The following is a 17,397-nucleotide window of genomic DNA, read 5'->3' on the forward strand; positions in this document are numbered from 1 at the left end:
ATGTATTACTTCTGACAAACTTTCAGTTTTGACACTACACGTGTCAACCTCCAGTGGCCACGCTTTTAGTGCTAATTATATGTGTAATAACCTTTCTTTTTCAGTTACTATAGTAATTGTCCTTAGGACTGGCGGCCGTAATTTCCCCCAAATCTCAAATATCTAATTACCGCTAGTTAATTGTTAACGTAACGGCCGCACATTTACTTTCTTTATTAACTTTACCCCTTTTCAAAATTAATTTCCACCAATTTCATTTGCTTTTTTCCTTTCATTAAGATGTAACCCTTTCCTCCCTCTTTACCGACAGATTAACTTCGGTGACGATTGCTTTTCTCAAATTTGCATTAGGTACACGCGGTTTAATTTTTCACTGTCATTAAGGTCGATAAGTGAGGGGGAGGTTACAAACACCTTCTGGGGATGGCTAGCACCGAAACAGTGATCACGTACATTACTGCAATATGAGGAATCAGTCAAAACGGAACACAGAGCCATCAGCTATTCCGTCACTGTGATAAACGAGTTTAAATGAAGAGGTCGTCAATCACCTTCGGACAGCAGTTTAGAAACTCTCCACAATGCCACCAATCTCTTCCAGTTTCCTTATATTGTAACTGCCCTTCATTTAAAATCATCCATTGTGTATGGTGTGTTATGGTAGCAGCATCAACAACGTCTAGTTTTCTGCGAGAGGCAATGGAACAGAATGTGTTAGCGTCAGTTTAGTGGCGGTAGCCCAATTGAGCTATCTTCCCGCCATGACGTCATTGCGATGTTGCCATATCTATCGCCGCCATCTTGGATCTTCCATCTTGAATAAATTTGGCAACAATGTATTAAATTTATTCGAAGTTACTTAGATTCACAAATAATTCGCTAATTGCGCCCATGCTTGACTGATGGTGTTCTAAGAGAGCTTCAGAAGACAGTGTCGTATCTACTAAAGCAACAAGAAGGATTACCATTGTCGCTATATGCACTCATTTCCTCTGTACATTTTCTTTCCAACCAGATCTTCCTCTTTCCACAGTATTCTTAGCTTGTGAAGTCTCTTTAAATTCATTTGTCCAGAATGCGCTACATCAGAAAGCATCTATCTTGTGCACCATCAAATTCTTTTTATATCTGCCACTATCGCTATTTTTGTTGCTGCCATTATTATTGTCATTTTTATTTATCTATTAACATTGTTTAGACCCACAGAGGATCACACAAAGCAAATTATGAAGTGTGGCTCTCCTTTTTCATGTTCTTCCAGGATTGTTTCATCATCTCACTATGCTTAGCTTGGCATTCATCTGACCACTTTCTTCTAGGTACCTTGGATAGTCTTCTGATGAAATTTCCCAGCTGTAAACCTTATATCCGAAGACGTTTCGATCTTCGATGTCTGTTAGTAAGATTTTGGCATTTTTTAGATGAATTTGCACCTTTTTTATCCAAACTGTTGTCGTTTTCAGTTTCTTAAATACGTCAAAATTTTCTTTGTTAGTCGATTGTCATCTAGTCTCATGAACTGTGTATAGAATTTCAGTCGTCGTTTGCGGAAATCGGTTTTGATGTTGGAATGTTTTTCTGTAATTGATTGTGATGTAGAATGTATCCTTCATATGTGAATTTTGGGTCAAGGATTTTTCGGATGCTTTTTCTTCCAGCCTTTTTGATATTTTCGATGTTTAGAGTCTTTTTTATTCTATGTGCTAGCAACTTTCCCATATGCTTTCCGCATTTTGAGTTCCCGTATTTTTGTGCTAAATAATTTCTCCTAGGTACTTGAAGTGGTTAACCTTGTTTACTGTGCCATATTTTGTGACTAAATTTTGTGTTTTGATGTGTTTTGTAAGCATGAATTCGGGTTTAGAAAAAGAAATTTGCAGTTCACCTTTCTCGGCACATTCTTGGAGGACTTCAATCTGCTGGATTTCTGTTTGTTCATCACCAGAAAGGAACGCGAGGTCATCAGCGAAGGCTAGGCATGTGACGTCGATATTATCTTTTTCTTTTCCTAGACAGATGAATATCCAGATGTTTCGATTTTTCAGTTCTTGTTCCCATTCTTTGATAACTTTTTCTAAAACCATGTTGAAAAGTAGTGGAGAGTGGCCATCGGCCTGCCGGACGCCAGTCTCGCTGGAAAAATGTTGTGAGATTTCTCCGTTGAATTTGACTTTGGAAGCTGTGTTTCCTAGGGTTTGTTTGATGAGCCGTTGTGTTATTGGATCCAGATTGTTTTCTTTGAGTATATTAAACAGGAATTGTCGGTCGATGGAGTCGTAAGTTTTCTTGAAATCTACAGATGTGCAGATAGTTCGAATTTTCAGTGTAGACTTCAGATTGAACATTTGTTCGGTGCCTGATTTGTGGGGTCATTATTATTATTATTATTATTATAATTATTATTATTATCACTATTATCCCTATTAGTGGCAGCTACCACAGTAATAAAAATACTGCCAGTATTAACTTTATTAGTTCATAGTCAGTATTATATACTCACACTGCCACTTCAGAAACTCGAATCATTTTAATATTGTTTATAACATTAAAACTGATATGTTTTGGGGGAACTACGTTGTAAAAAACGTACTGTATCTTTGAAACTATGGTACGATGTAGGAGAGGGCCTGATGATACTAAACGCATCAGGTTACATTAAGTAATTGAATAAAATAGAATTCAGTCCTGTGAAGGTTTCCTCATGAAATGCTGACTGCTTTTCGAACAGAATCATTTTATCCACAATACCAATTTCCTTCATTTGTTGGTATACTGAGTTGATCTACTCAGCTCGGGATGCCTATCAAAAAGGAAAGGTCGACAAAATGAGGAGGCTCAATTGTTAAGATAATACACTCCCAACGGTGTTCCCATTACTTATACAGCCATATAGGTTAGATTTTCCACGTTTTATTCTAAATCATATGATGATTCCCACAGCACTGTACTCAATTTATAGCTAGTGATTTATCCCAATGAACTTGTTTTTGAGGAGATGTTGAACTTTTACTTCAATTCTTGCCTTTCTTAATTGCTACATAATTGACAATAGTGGTTCCACGTGATAGATTCTGACAGTGCCTTGCAAAGGATCAAAGATACCGCTACAACCTTTTAATCACTATTTCCCTTTTACAGTCAATCTCTGCATATCCACCGCCAAAGTGATTCAAGCAAAGTTGAAATTTTCTGAAGCTGAAAAGCGTTTAGTACGAATTGTTGATGTATCGGCAGTTGAGGTGGCCTACAAAGGCAATCAGACATCGACGAAAATGTAACACAGTAATAAGGGTGTTTACAACACGTACACTTAATTTTGAGACATAAGTGACTATGAATTGCTGCTGGTACCTCTGCGGCGCTTACACACAATGAGGGTAATGTTCTTCATAGAAATAAATACTCTTGAAAGACGATACAATCAGATTGTCTCTGAATGTTCGTTTAATAACGTCGTGCTACTGCAATATATTTTCCTCACCGCAGTCTTTCGTGCTAAGCTAGGTAAGTCTGTAGATTCACTGAGTCTGGTGAGAAGCTCTGAAGGTGGCTGCTTACAGAGAGCTACCGGCCAATCACAGCCGCGGGCAGTGACGTCATGTGAGAGCACATTTCTGTGGCTTGTATGCGTGGCGCCCTCCATTGGAGATAGCGAACAATGGAAGAGCGAGCAAGCAGGGCAGCGGACTGGTGGCAGATTTTCGCGTACCATCTCCCGCGCAGCTGTGAAGTCGATGATACCGCACTTCTGTTGAAGTCTATCCAAAGAATTTGTTGTGCAGCTAACAGTTCCCAGTACACTTGATCTGTAACACGTTTATCGTAACCACAGTGTCGTATAAGAATGCTTGTGACAGTGTTATGAGGGAAGGGTAATGGTAAAGTTTGAGTAGAGTGGAATTGTCAAAAGGAATGTAGCTCAGAATAAGAAATATGCGTAACAAACGTTTGACTTGTGCTGTAATAGTTGGCAAAAAAATCAGACTGATTAAGGCAGATCAGACTGATTAAGGCAGATAGAGATGTTGCACAGGGAAATGTGCTCTCACCAGCGATCTTTAGTACTGTCTCGGACAACATCTTAAGGAAAGTTTGCCAAGGTCAGCAGCAGATGTTATGGGGAAACAATGAGCAGGAACCTCAAGAACAAATAAATCCCTGACAGAGTAATTTAACAAGCAGGCATGGAAATAAGTTTATCAGAAAGTGAGGTAATGAAGACCGAGAGAAAAAATGAAAAATCGAGTAAGAAACCTGCAATGGAAACATTAGAAAAGAACCAGATGTATTCAGGTGAATGCGAAGGAAGCTAACCTGGAAAGAAAACATCAAGGAATAAATTTCGGACAAGATAAAAATTTGCTCACAATTCCATTATTGTGCAGTAAACATAATACCTGCCAAAGCAAAGATCATGATAAAAATATCGTATTATCTACCTATTTCGACCTATGGTTCAGAATGTTGGACCTGGACAAAGAAAGATATGAGTAGAAAAGAAGCAACAGAGAAGTTCTTTCTGCGAGGGATCCTGGATAGGATGACATATGACATACAAGAAATTAAAAAATGTGAAACACGTGTCAGACAGAGTCCCTACAAGAACTATGGAGAGAAAAGAGGCTGAAATGTTTTGACCATGTTTAATGGATGGGAAAAGAAAGATCACCAAGAAGAACTCTGGAGTGAGCAAATTGCAAGACCACGAACAGGATGGATAGACGAAGTGGAAGACGATGTGAATCGAAGAGGACTACAGTGGGGTGAAATGTTGAATGATACACCGTGCGAGGAAGACACTTTGTGAACTACCTGCGTAAGTAGAAACGTTTCGGGAGGAAAAAGAAGAATACACGTCGATTTTCGACCAACAGATCACTGAATCTTCACTAAGAGTGATATGTAAACTTAATTGTGGAATGATACGTATACTAAATTGTTTAAAACCACACATCTCCAAAGATTTGTCACCAAACATATAAAATTTAGCTAATAACAAAGTGTAGCTTGGTATCGCCCAGTAGCTTCATTTGTGGCAAACTTCTATTCCGTCCATAAATTTCTCTGCTGAGCCAACAGATACGATAGTATCACATAATGTATGTTCCATGTAATATTTGACATTTTCACATGTAAGGCTGAATACCCTGCTTAGTACAGCCGGCCTCTGTGGCCGCGCGGTTCTAGGCGCTTCAGTCCAGAACCGCGGTGCTGCTACGGTCGCAAGTTCGAATCCTGCCTCGTTCATGGATGTGTATGATGTCCTTAGATTAGTTAGGTTTAAGTAGTTCTGATTTCTAGGGGACTGATGACCTCGGATGTTAAGTCCCGTAGTGCTCAGAGCCATTTGAACTCTGCTTAGTATAAGTAAATACAATAAACCAATTTATTTTCAGAGCGCTTAAGCACATTAGGCTAAGGATTATTTTGTATACTTTACTATGTAGTCTATGCGTTTAAATGTTTACAACTACCATTGTATTACCTGGCGATGAAAATGTGTTCCCCTCCCCTTTTCTTTTTCTCGTTCCGCAGCCCTAATTTCATCACAGCGCACAAGTTGAAATCTGGCAGCAGCAAATGCGCTGTGGTCTGAATGCATGCTGGTAACAGCAGCAATTTTTGAAAATCTGAGATACGTAGTTTGCAACCTTTAAATCGATCAGTCGTTAACGTCGGAACTTACTTTCTATTCTGTTTACTTCTGCGTCCTGTTACGTAATAACCCTTGCAGAGACACAGTGAATTCGATACATTGTCACACGGTTAATTTTACTTTCCTTTTTCAATTAATTTGTGATATAATTTGCTCTGAAACATAAAAGTATGTGTGCCAGTGCGATAAAAAAGAAGCAGCTGGTGCCACCCGTTAGTGACGTGTGGAAATATTTCAGTATTTGTGCTGTCCATGTAAAACTGTTTTGTTTCTCTTTGCTTATTAATCAGTGATAAAATTTAAATTGTTTTGATAAAATTTAAAAGATATGCAAATAGTAGTCTGTATAGCATGATAGACAGTATTTATTTCGAAGTATTTTGTTAACATTTGACAGAGAGCTGCACTAGGTGGAGCATAGACATTATTTGAAGGGCTTATTTCAATAGTGGTACAAGTCCATTTTTGTTCATTTTCAGATACAGAGTCCTAAAGTTAAATGAGCGCTGAAAATTCTGAGGTTGGGATACCAAAAATAGTCAAGCATATGGCTTCTTGCTAGAGATGAACCTTTCTTTCTGTTTGGATTATTAATTTCAGAAGCATTATAGGCAGAAAAGTGGAGGATGGGCGGAGGCGTGTGAGATCAGCAGTGCTTTGTATGTAAGGGTGGTGCTTCCAGATAAAACGAGGATCACTGTAAAATAAAGTGATAATGTGTTGGGAGGCTGAGGAAATCCATTTAATGACATGAGACAACAGCCACAGAATTACACTCGAGGCACTGCGAGGCAGTACACCATTAAAATTACCATACCTAGTACGACAATGTACACAACCAGCAACACAGATAAGAGATACAAACTTTATAAAGTGCAGTTCCTGACATTTCTTGATCGATTTCAATTTGTGTAATAAACTATTCTGAGTCATATGATCGTATAGATGTTATAATGAAATTTTCCTTGAGACATTGTAACTAACCTGTTTCTACGCCACCGACTCTAACCACACAACTAATCAAAGGTTTGGCCGAGTCGGAAAATAAATTAATTTGATCATAGACCAGAAACTCATAAAATGCATACGTCGTGATATCGCTCATAGGGGATGCGATGTAATTAATAGTATTGCCCGTGCACTGTTCACGAGAATCAAACATTTAAAATAAAACAGAAAATGCATGAACACTGCGCATAATATCAGCTCCCAGCAACACACCTGAAAATAAGACATAATCTAAAGCATTTGTTTTAAAATAAAAGGAGAAAATAATCACTGGACCTGTGCGTAAGGAAACGCGTTGGATGTGCTAACGGGAAAGCTATGAGGTGAGTGGCTTAGGTGCAAAAACGTAACCTCGGAACACAAGAGAAAATTGTGGATAAAATCATTTATTCCTAAGATATGGATGTGAGGCATGTACACAATACCTGATAACATTAATTCCTAAAACATTAAAGAAAAGCATCGATACATTCACTTTTATGATCTACACCTAAAACCATTGGTGTGAATCATTCATACAACTGCTGTTGCCTGAAAACTGATCGCAATAACTCGTGAAACGGTACACGTATCGCGGTACACCCGCGTGCCCAAGTGGTTTGTGGAGACGCAATTTCCAGGTGTTGTGACCAAGTTGCAACAATATTCAATATCACATCACACAATCATGAACAGTTAACAATCTTTAAAACAAACATGAAATCGGACGGTTAGTGATGACGGTAGACCAACAAACTCCACGTGGTTGGCTCCCCACGGACGAAAGATAGATAAAGCAAGGAAAATTTACGAGAAGGCAAAGCTATTAATATTTATAAAAATAAAAGCTTATACAGGAACAGCTGAAGGCAAACAGACATTCATACGGAAGCGAGTGCTCATTTCTTATTGACACCTTTGTGTGGCGATCTTGTGGCGGATCCAAGTCTGCTATAGAAATTTGCTAAAAGAAAAATCTCCCAAAGTTTTGCATTCTTGCTGCGACAAGGCAAAGCACTCTTTCAGAGTTGAAAAGCGAGACCAAAAGCTAGCAGCTCTCCTCTCGCCTAGTTACAATGGGCCACGAGGTCAGTTTAACTCACCCTTCTTCGACTGGAGCACAGCTGTGAACGCTTCCCGTACCGGCGGCAGACTGCCTCCCTATTTCTTCTCCAGCCTCTTCCACGCTCCGCATGACCCGGAAAACCCAAAGATTCCATTTCCGCCACCAACCAACGCAGGTGGATTTCTCACAAGTAGCGCAAACCTCTTTGCCTACTTGACCACTACGAGAGTTGGCTATTCTGTACAACTGCTGCTGAATCTGTATGACTATCGCAGACTTTCTGCAGCAGACTACGCGACCGTCTAGCAACGTGACACACAACCACATTCATTCAATCACACCACTATGAGAGTTATGCGAAAAGACAAACAAGAAAAAGAAAGAGAAATGCTAGTGAAAATGGGCTACCGGAGTAATGAAAGGTGGCTACAGGATCATTTCAACATTTAAATCTCATGTTTATCTACGATAATGTTGGAAGCTGAAGAAATGAATTAAGATTTGTGCCGCGACCGAGTCTCGAACCTGCGTCTTCTTGCTCTCTAGACAGATGTGCTGACCATTACACCACCGCAGCAATATGGTGAAATAGTCAATGACACAAGTTCCAATAGACATCTCCAGCTTCTTTTTTTCCCCTTACATTGTCACTGTTCCCATTGCTCTCCGACTTTGGAACAGCACGACAGCGTTGGACGTAATGGGGGAAGTCCTGTACTACGCGTGATCGTATAGATCTTATAATTAAATTTTCCCTGAGAAATTTAAGTCTCACCTTTATCTACGATAGTGTTGGAAGTTGAAGAATTCCAGTATTATCGTATTCTGAATCGTTTCATAGTTTTAATGATTATTTTACCTGTCATGATGAAATTACGTCCAGGGCAAAATACTGAAACAGTGATACAAAAATCCACTGCCGCATTGTTATGAAGTGATAAAGTCGAGTAGTGTCAGTCAAGTTCATTCACGCTACATGGCACCGAAATTCATTCTAAAGCAGCATATTTTCGTTTCGTGAAATATTTTATGTAGCGTTAAGTATCGGCTAACGGCCTTGCCGCAGTAGTAAAACCGGTTCCCGTCAGATCACCGAAGTTAAGTGCCGTCTGGCTTGGCCAGCACTTGGTTGGATCACCGTCCAGGTCTACCAGTTGCTGTTGTGGTGTGTTGGGGCTTATGGGCGCTCAACATCGAGGTCATCAGCGCCCTGACACACATTAAAAGGAACGAATGTGGACAGACCTAAGAAAACTAAAGCACACACTCAAAGAAAGCAGGAAAAGAAGGAAAATGCTACATAAGAGAGTTAAACCTAAGGAAAGGGGAAGCACAGCAACAATAATGTCACAGGAAATTGTTATTGGCTGGCCACTTACATAAAATATGGGCGAGCTTGTCACACAGTGAGCAAATTAAAATCCTCTCCCTAAAATCTTTGTAAAAACATTTGACAGGGCACAGAACTTTAAAACTTTAACCACATTCGTCCGAATGTTGCCTAAAAGAGACGGCAGATCCGCTGGCAAGTCAGCCGCGACCCGCTGGTCAGAAAATAAAATGCAGTGCAATAAAACGTGGCGCACAGTGACCTGGACGCCGCAAGCACCACACATTGGAGGGTCCTCCCGCCGGAGCAGGAAGCCGTGCGTCATAGGGCTGTGGCCTATTCGAAGCCGAGTTAGGAGAACCTCGTCCCGTCGATGGGGCTTAAAGGAAGTACACCACACACGCGTCGTGGGCTTGACTATACGGAGCTTATTGTCAGTCACTTCCAGCCACTCATTCTCCCACCGACGCATGACCCGTGAGCTCAACAGCGAGGTGAGTGCCTGCAAGGGGATAGCACACTGAGATACTTGTGGGGCGAGACACGCCTCCTTGCCTGCGAGATCTGCCCTTTCATTCCCAGCAATGCCAACATGCCCCGGAACCCAGCAGAAAGCTACAACCTTCCCCAGTCGCTGTAGTCGGAGGAGGGCATCCTGGATGGTCTGGACAATTTTGTCTGCCGGATACAAACGTTGCAGTGAGTGAAGGGCACTGAGTGAATCGGAACAGACAAGAAATTTAGGAGAGGAAGAATGTCTCATGTGCTCCAGTGTCCGCAAGATCGCAAACAATTCTGCATCAAAGACAGTAAAAGTCTGAGGCAGTCGGACCTTGAGGACACGATATGGAAAAACAACTGAGCAACCAACAGAATCCCCTTGTTTCGACCCATCCGTAAAAACAGTTACATAGTCGTGGTGCTCAGATAAAATGGCAGAAAATGCTGCATTAAAAACGGTGGCAGGAGTGCAATCTCTCTTGTACTGCAATAAATCTAAGATCACTCCGGGCCTCTCCAGTAACCAGGGTGGCAGGCGGTTAAAACCTTGGATTTGGGGTTGTACAGACTCCACACCGAGGGACTCTAGTACACGTTGCACACGGATCCCAAACGGCAACGTAGCCCGGGGACGGCGGGAAAAAAGGCGGTCCAGAGGTGGATGGGCAACAAGACGGTGAGCAGGCGACCTGGGAGCTGCAAGAAACTTAAAAGCCTGGCGCACCAGCAGGAGCTGCCGCCGGATGGTAAGTGGTGGTTCGCCAGCCTCAGCACAGAGGCTGGGTACAGGACTGGTCCGATAAGCACCCGTGGCCAGTCGGATCCCAGCATGGTGAACAGCGTCAAGGATCCGCAAATAAGATGGCCTCGCTGACCCACATACTGTGCACCCATAGTCAAGCCGTGAACGCACAAAAGCTCCATAAAACTGTAGGAGACGCGCCCTGTCCGCGCCCCAAGACCTGTGGCTGAGGCACTTGAGGAGTTCAGTGCCTTCAGCGTTCTGGCTTTCAAGTCACGTAGGTGTGGCAGCCATGACAACCTGGAGTCGAAAATTAGGCCCAGCAACCGCACTGTGTCTCTAAAATGTAGGACAGTATCCCCCATATGCAAGGCAGGCAAAGTAAAAAGAAGACGAGAACGATTGAAATGAACACAAACACACTTATCGGCAGAAAACCGCAAACCCGTCTTTGTAGCCCACTCCTCTAACCGCCGCACTGTTAGCTGCAACTGACGGCTCACGGTTGCAACACTGGAGGAGGAACAGAAAACAGCAAAGTCGTCCACAAATAAGGAGCACTGTACTGGACTCCTCACTGTAGACGTTATACTGTTGATGGCTATGACAAAGAGGGTAACGCTTAAAACACTGCCCTGAGGGACACCGTTCTCTTGCTCAAAGCGATCAGACAGTGTGTTACCAACGCGGGTCCGAAAAAACCGCTGAGACAGGAAAGACCGAATGAAAATCGGGAGGCGGCCACGAAAGCCCCATTGATGCATTTGTGCAAGAATACAGTGTCTCCAAGTAGTATCATATGCCTTACTGATATCAAAGAAGATACCGATACAGTGATGCTGACAGAGAAAAGCCTGCTGAATAGCCGCGTCTAGGAGGGTCAGGTTGTCGACCGTGGACCGAAATTTTCGGAATCCACACTGAAAGCGGCTAAGGAGCTGTCTGGTCTCTAACAGCCAGACCAGACGCCGGTTAACCATCCGTTCCAGGGTCTTTCCGACACAGCTTGTCAAGGCGATACTACGATAACTACCGGGACATGTGCGGTCCTTTCCTGGTTTGAGGAGAGGGATGAGGATTGCCTCCCTCCACGAGGTGGGGAACACTCCTGTCTGCCATATGAGATTAAAACATTCGAGGAGTATTTCCTTTGACGCCGCTGGCAGATGTCGAAGCATGGAGTACCGGATGCGGTCGTAACCTGGTGCAGTGTCAGAAGTCTCAGTAAGTGCCGATTCAAGTTCCCACATGGAGAAAGGGGTATTGTAGGCCTCAGAACTGTTCGACCGAAAGTCCAAGGTCACTCTTTCGACAGTCGCACGGTAGCGACGAAACGCTGGATCCTGTTTTGCAGTGGCAGTACTTTGTGCAAAATGCTCTGCCAGCGTCTGAGCAATAGCTCTGGGTGTCGTTTGGAGGCATCCCTGGTTCAGGACAGCAGCTATTGGTAAACGGCTATGTTTACCGGAAATCCTCCGGATGGCTTCCCATACTCTTGTGGAACAAGTGGAACGGTTGATGGAGTCCAGGAACTCCTGCCATGACCTTTTCTTGCTCTCTTTAATGACACGGCGTGCCCTGGCTCTCGCGATTCGAAAGGCGGTAAGATTGACCGCTGTTGGGCGGCATTTAAATCGGCGAAGAGCCGCACGCCTGTCCCGGATGGCTGAACGGCACTCTTCTGTCCACCAAGGCACAAGGCGCCGCTTAAGAGTGCCAGAAGACTGTGGTATGGACAGGTCAGCAGCATGATGGACCACAAGCGGGATGTGATCCACCCATTCCTGTACGTTATTGTGGCGGTCAAAGACAGCCAACCGAGTGAACAGTGGCCAGTTAGCCCTGCCAATCATCCACGATGGTGGCCGCTGCTCCAGCAATACACCATCCAGGAGATGAATGCGGATAGGGAAGTGATCGCTGGAATGGAGGTCATCAATGACCTCCCAGTCGGTGAGGGTTGGAGAGTAGAAAGATAGGTCAATGGCTGAGAATGATCCTGTAGCAGTAGAGAAATGAGTCGGAGTACCTGTGTTGAGGAAGCACAACACTTGAGATGTTAGGAGGCTCTCCAAAATTCGACCTCGAAAGCAAAGAGAAGTGGAGCCCCACAGGACATGATGGGTATTGAAGTCTCCCAGGAGGAGAAATGGGCGGGGGAGTTGGTCGATAAGATCTGTGAGAGCGTCTAAGGTCATTGCATCCAGATGGGGTAAATAAAGGGAGCAAACGGTAAGCCTCCGAGGTGAATGAATTTCAACTGCAACTGCTTGCAGGTCAGTATCCAGGGGGAGAGCAGAGGAGTGGTGGTCATTATTGACAAACACAGCGACTCCGCCTTTGGCCCTAGCACCTGCGCTTGTCAATGTACGTGTGCTGCTGCTGTTCCTGTGAAGCCTGCTGCTCCCCCCCCGGCCTTCTGACCAGGCCGTGGTAGCTGACATCATGGAGCTTCTGCCCCTTCCCGGGTCCAGTCTTGTGCACTGCCCAGCGCTGCTACACCCCCTACTGCTTCTGAGGTTTTGGCTCCAATGCCACCTCAGGCCAGAACATCGAAGCCAAAGACAAAGGTGAAGACTCGCCCACTAAAGGATACTGCAGTTATACAGTCTCCTGATGTGGATGTCATTCTCTCTGACGTCTCTCTCGACTCCTCTTCTGAGGCGATGGAGGTTGATGTCAGACTGGGGCAATCATCTCGCCCAAAAACTGAGCCTCCACCTGTTGTGGGCTCTCCTCGCCGACATAAAGTGAGAATGAAGGTACTCCCACCCTGATAGATGGCTCCCATTATACAGTGGAACATGAATGGATTCCGGGCACATGTGGAGGAACTGAACCTCCTAGCACGGCAACGGCCCCTGTGCTTGTGTTTACAGGAAACGCATTTAAAACCATCTGATGCTCCTGTACTAAGGGGCTATACGTCATATCGCAAAGATGACCTGACTGGAGAAAGGACCGGCTGCTGTTGACAAGCTGGGTGCACCCAGCTCTTGTGAGGCCAACTGAGGAGGTACTTGACCAGGAAGTAGCGGAACTTTTCACGAAAACCGACAACGACCGGGAGTGCGGTGTGCTGAGCACATACCCCTCCGTATCTGTATCCGGTGACACCCAAGGGCTAAGGATGACACGGCGGCCGGTAGCCCTGTTCGGACATTGTTTGTTTCAGGATTAAGTATTGAGAAGTCATGGCAGTCGATTCACAGTAGTGTACTAGTTGCTCAGTAACTCTGATAGAAAGTTATTTTCAAAATTTGTAATATTTTTTGTGCACCTTTAATAATAACGAAGGGTGCTTAATTGTGTGTGTGTGTGTGTGTGTGTGTGTGTGTGTGTGTGTGCTCCATCATTTTCTGTTACGCAGTTACAATTCTCATAGCTATTCTTGTAAATCACCAACCACACCGACGTCAACGTGGGTTATGTTATGATTCCATTGAATCATTTCATTCAAAAAGTACAATCGTGGAGGTACAGAACTCGTACGACATGTGCTTGATATCTTCTGTAGCAACACGACGTTGAGTGTCAGATAAGCTTACGTTCAATATTTGTTACTGGGAAAAGGTGTTTAAATAGTAAAACCAAACGGCCGCGTTACACCTGTAATACCTACCTTATTCGGATAACAATTCGGTAAACAATGTTTAGTACTGATATTAACAAACTGTCACAACTAACAGGCTGTATTTAGTGAACGAGAGTCGACGTAAATCTCAACGAGACTTTCAACTAATTTACAGAATTTTCTTTGAGCATATATTCTAGTTCTTCTTTTATTATTTGTTACTGGTACACCTGCTGGTATCAACGTCTGTGAGGCGAAGATCCATGTCATTTCCTTGCGCCATGTTACTACCATGATCTCCATTAATGCCAATTACGAATAAATGTTATTAAATTTGAATCTAAAAACTGGCCTCCCAATACTTTTGTATAGTGACAGCAAATTCACCAACGAGCGAAAGTTTATTGCCCAGGTCGCGCCTCGAGAACAATGGACGACTTGATAATATCGCCAAGCAATACTTCGTTACGAGAACAATAAGCTCTTCGTCACGCAACAGCGTTCGCTTGCACACACTTGACGGAGAGTGACAACATCACAAAATCGCCCCACATTGTTAGCGATGAAAGACAGTGCTCCTGTCGCGTCATTTTGGAACACAGATACGTTAATTTTATTATATGTAATTCGACATCACACTTCGTCAGCACGATATTCTCGGACTCATAAAGTGAGCGACGATGTGCTGTGGTTACGCCAGTGAATTTGCGTTGTACACTGAATCGACACTCCGCTGACCACCTTATAGAGGGTGGCGGAGGATGCATCTTACCAGCTGTCAGTTTCCTCCATTCACGACCGATTAACGAATGTTATGTCCGAGGACTGACTGTTGATGTGCGTGCGAATGAGCTGTAATTTATTTCGCAGACGTGAAGGAGAGGAACTATTATGTTGGCCGACTATTCCTAGAACGTTGTTGTCGATGCGATCATCCGTACGGTGACTGGTTTGATGCACTCTATCCTAGACAAACCTCTTCATCTCAGAATGGTTACTGCGATCCACATCCTTTTGAACCTGTTTACTGCAGTAATCTCTTGATCTCCCTCTACAATTTTTACTCCCCACACTTCCCTCCAATAATAAACTGGCGATCCCTTAATGTCAGAGGATGTGCCTTATCATCCGACTCCTTCGTTTAGTCAAGTTATGCTAGAAATATCTTTTATTCCCAATTACATTCAATACTTCCTCATTTGTTACGCGATCTACCCATCCAATCTTCAGCATTTATCTGCAGCACCACATTTCGAAAGCCTCTATTCTTTTCAAGTCTAAACTGTTTATCATACACACAAATACCTTCACAAAAGATTTCCTGTCATTTAAATCTACAGTTGAGGCTAACAAATTTTTTTCTTCAGAATTGCTTCTCTTACTAGTCTGCGTTATATATCCTCTCTACTTCGATAATCAAAGAGGAAAACTCATCTGCTAGTTTTACTGTCCCGTTTCCTAATCTAATTCCCTCAGTATCGTCTGATTTAATTCGACTGCATTCCACTAACCTTCTTTTTCATTTGTTAATGTTCATCTTACATCCTCTTGTCAAGACACTGTCAGTTCCATGCAACTGCTCTTCCAAGTCCTCTGCTACGACAGTATTACAAGCTCATCGGCGCACTTTGAAGTTTTCATTTCTTCTCCCTGACCGTAAATTCCTTTTCCAAATTTTTCATTGGTATCCTTTCCCGCTTTCTCAATGTACGGATTGAATGACATTAGAGACAGGCTACAACCCTGTCTCCCTTCCTTCTCAATCCTGCTTCCCTTTCATGCCCATCAACTTTTACAACTGCAGTTTGTTTTCAGTTCAAGTAGTAAATAGACTTTCGCTCCTCGTATATTAACACTTCTAACTCTAGAATTTCAAAGAGTATATTCCAATCAACATTGTGAAATTTTTTTTCAAATGTACGAGCGACGTACAATAAGTAATGCAACACATACTTTTCTCGGGCAATTACGGGTTCAAAAATTCGGAATTTGTTGTGGGACGTCGTGGAATATTTCCTCTTCATACGCTATAGTTTTGTGAAGTTCGGATAAGTGGCGGCGTTACGCGTAGCCTTCAGATTGACGTCTGTAACAGAGGTGCGTTGCAAGCAGACAGCTGTCTGTGAGGTTCTTTTCGTGTGGAAATGGAGAAATGAGCGTTTGGCGTCGTTCGCCGGGAGGCCCCTTGCGGGGCAGGTCCGGCCGCCTTGGTGCAGGTCCTATTACACTCGACGCCACATTGGGCGATCTGCACGCCGGATGGGGATGAAATGATGCTGAAGACAATACAACACCCAGAATCTGAACGCAGAAAAAGCTCCGACCGAGCCGGGAATCGAACCCGGGCTCATAGGACGGCAGTCCGTCACGCTGACCACATTTTTTTTTTTTAAATTCTTTGTTGATCTCATTTTGTTCTATTTTGTTCGTTTCATGTGTTCGGGGCGGACGTCTCATGACACCCGTTCAGGTTGTTCGTTAATCCGTTCACTCAGTTTTTTTTTTATTACAGAGGGTAACTAACCCTCTGACCGAACACGCTGAGCTACCGTGCCGTCGACCACTCAGCTATCGGGGCGGACAGGTTCTTTTGGTGAAAAACCAGAGCATCGCAGATACTCATAGGCGCCTAGAGAATGTCTACGGAGACCTGGCGTGAACAAAAGCACAGCGAGTGGTTGGGCGAGGTGTCTGTCTCCATCGCAATAAGCTCGCGCAAACCTGTCCGACATCCCGTGTGCCAGGCGGTCGCACACAGCTGTTAACTCCTGCAATGTTGGTACGTGCGCACGATCTCATTCGAGCTGATCGACTGATCGTAATCAAACACAAGTCATGGCGACCGTCTTCTGGGACTCTGTACAGGTTACCCTGTTTGACGTCCTCCCCCATGCTGCAACGACCAACTCTGATGTGTATCGTGCTACCCTCAGGAAATTGGAAAATCGACTTGAACGTGTTCATCGCTACAAAAATACACTCCTGGAAATTGAAATAAGAACACCGTGAATTCATTGTCCCAGGAAGGGGAAACTTTATTGACACATTCCTGGGGTCAGATACATCACATGATCACACTGACAGAACCACAGGCACATAGACACAGGCAACAGAGCATGCACAATGTCGGCACTAGTACAGTGTATATCCACCTTTCGCAGCAATGCAGGCTGCTATTCTCCCATGGAGACGATCGTAGAGATGCTGGGTGTAGTCCTGTGGAACGGCTTGCCATGCCATTTCCACCTGGCGCCTCAGTTGGACCAGCGTTCGTGCTGGACGTGCAGACCGCGTGAGACGACGCTTCATCCAGTCCCAAACATGCTCAATGGGGGACAGATACGGAGATCTTGCTGGCCAGGGTAGTTGACTTACACCTTCTAGAGCACGTTGGGTGGCACGGGATACATGCGGACGTGCATTGTCCTGTTGGAACAGCAAGTTCCCTTGCCGGTCTAGGAATGGTAGAACGATGGGTTCGATGACGGTTTGGATGTACCGTGCACTATTCAGTGTCCCCTCCACGATCACCAGTGGTGTA

The sequence above is a fragment of the Schistocerca serialis genome, chromosome 8 (genome assembly GCF_023864345.2).
Source record: "Schistocerca serialis cubense isolate TAMUIC-IGC-003099 chromosome 8, iqSchSeri2.2, whole genome shotgun sequence".
In the NCBI taxonomy this organism is placed as follows: domain Eukaryota; kingdom Metazoa; phylum Arthropoda; class Insecta; order Orthoptera; family Acrididae; genus Schistocerca; species Schistocerca serialis.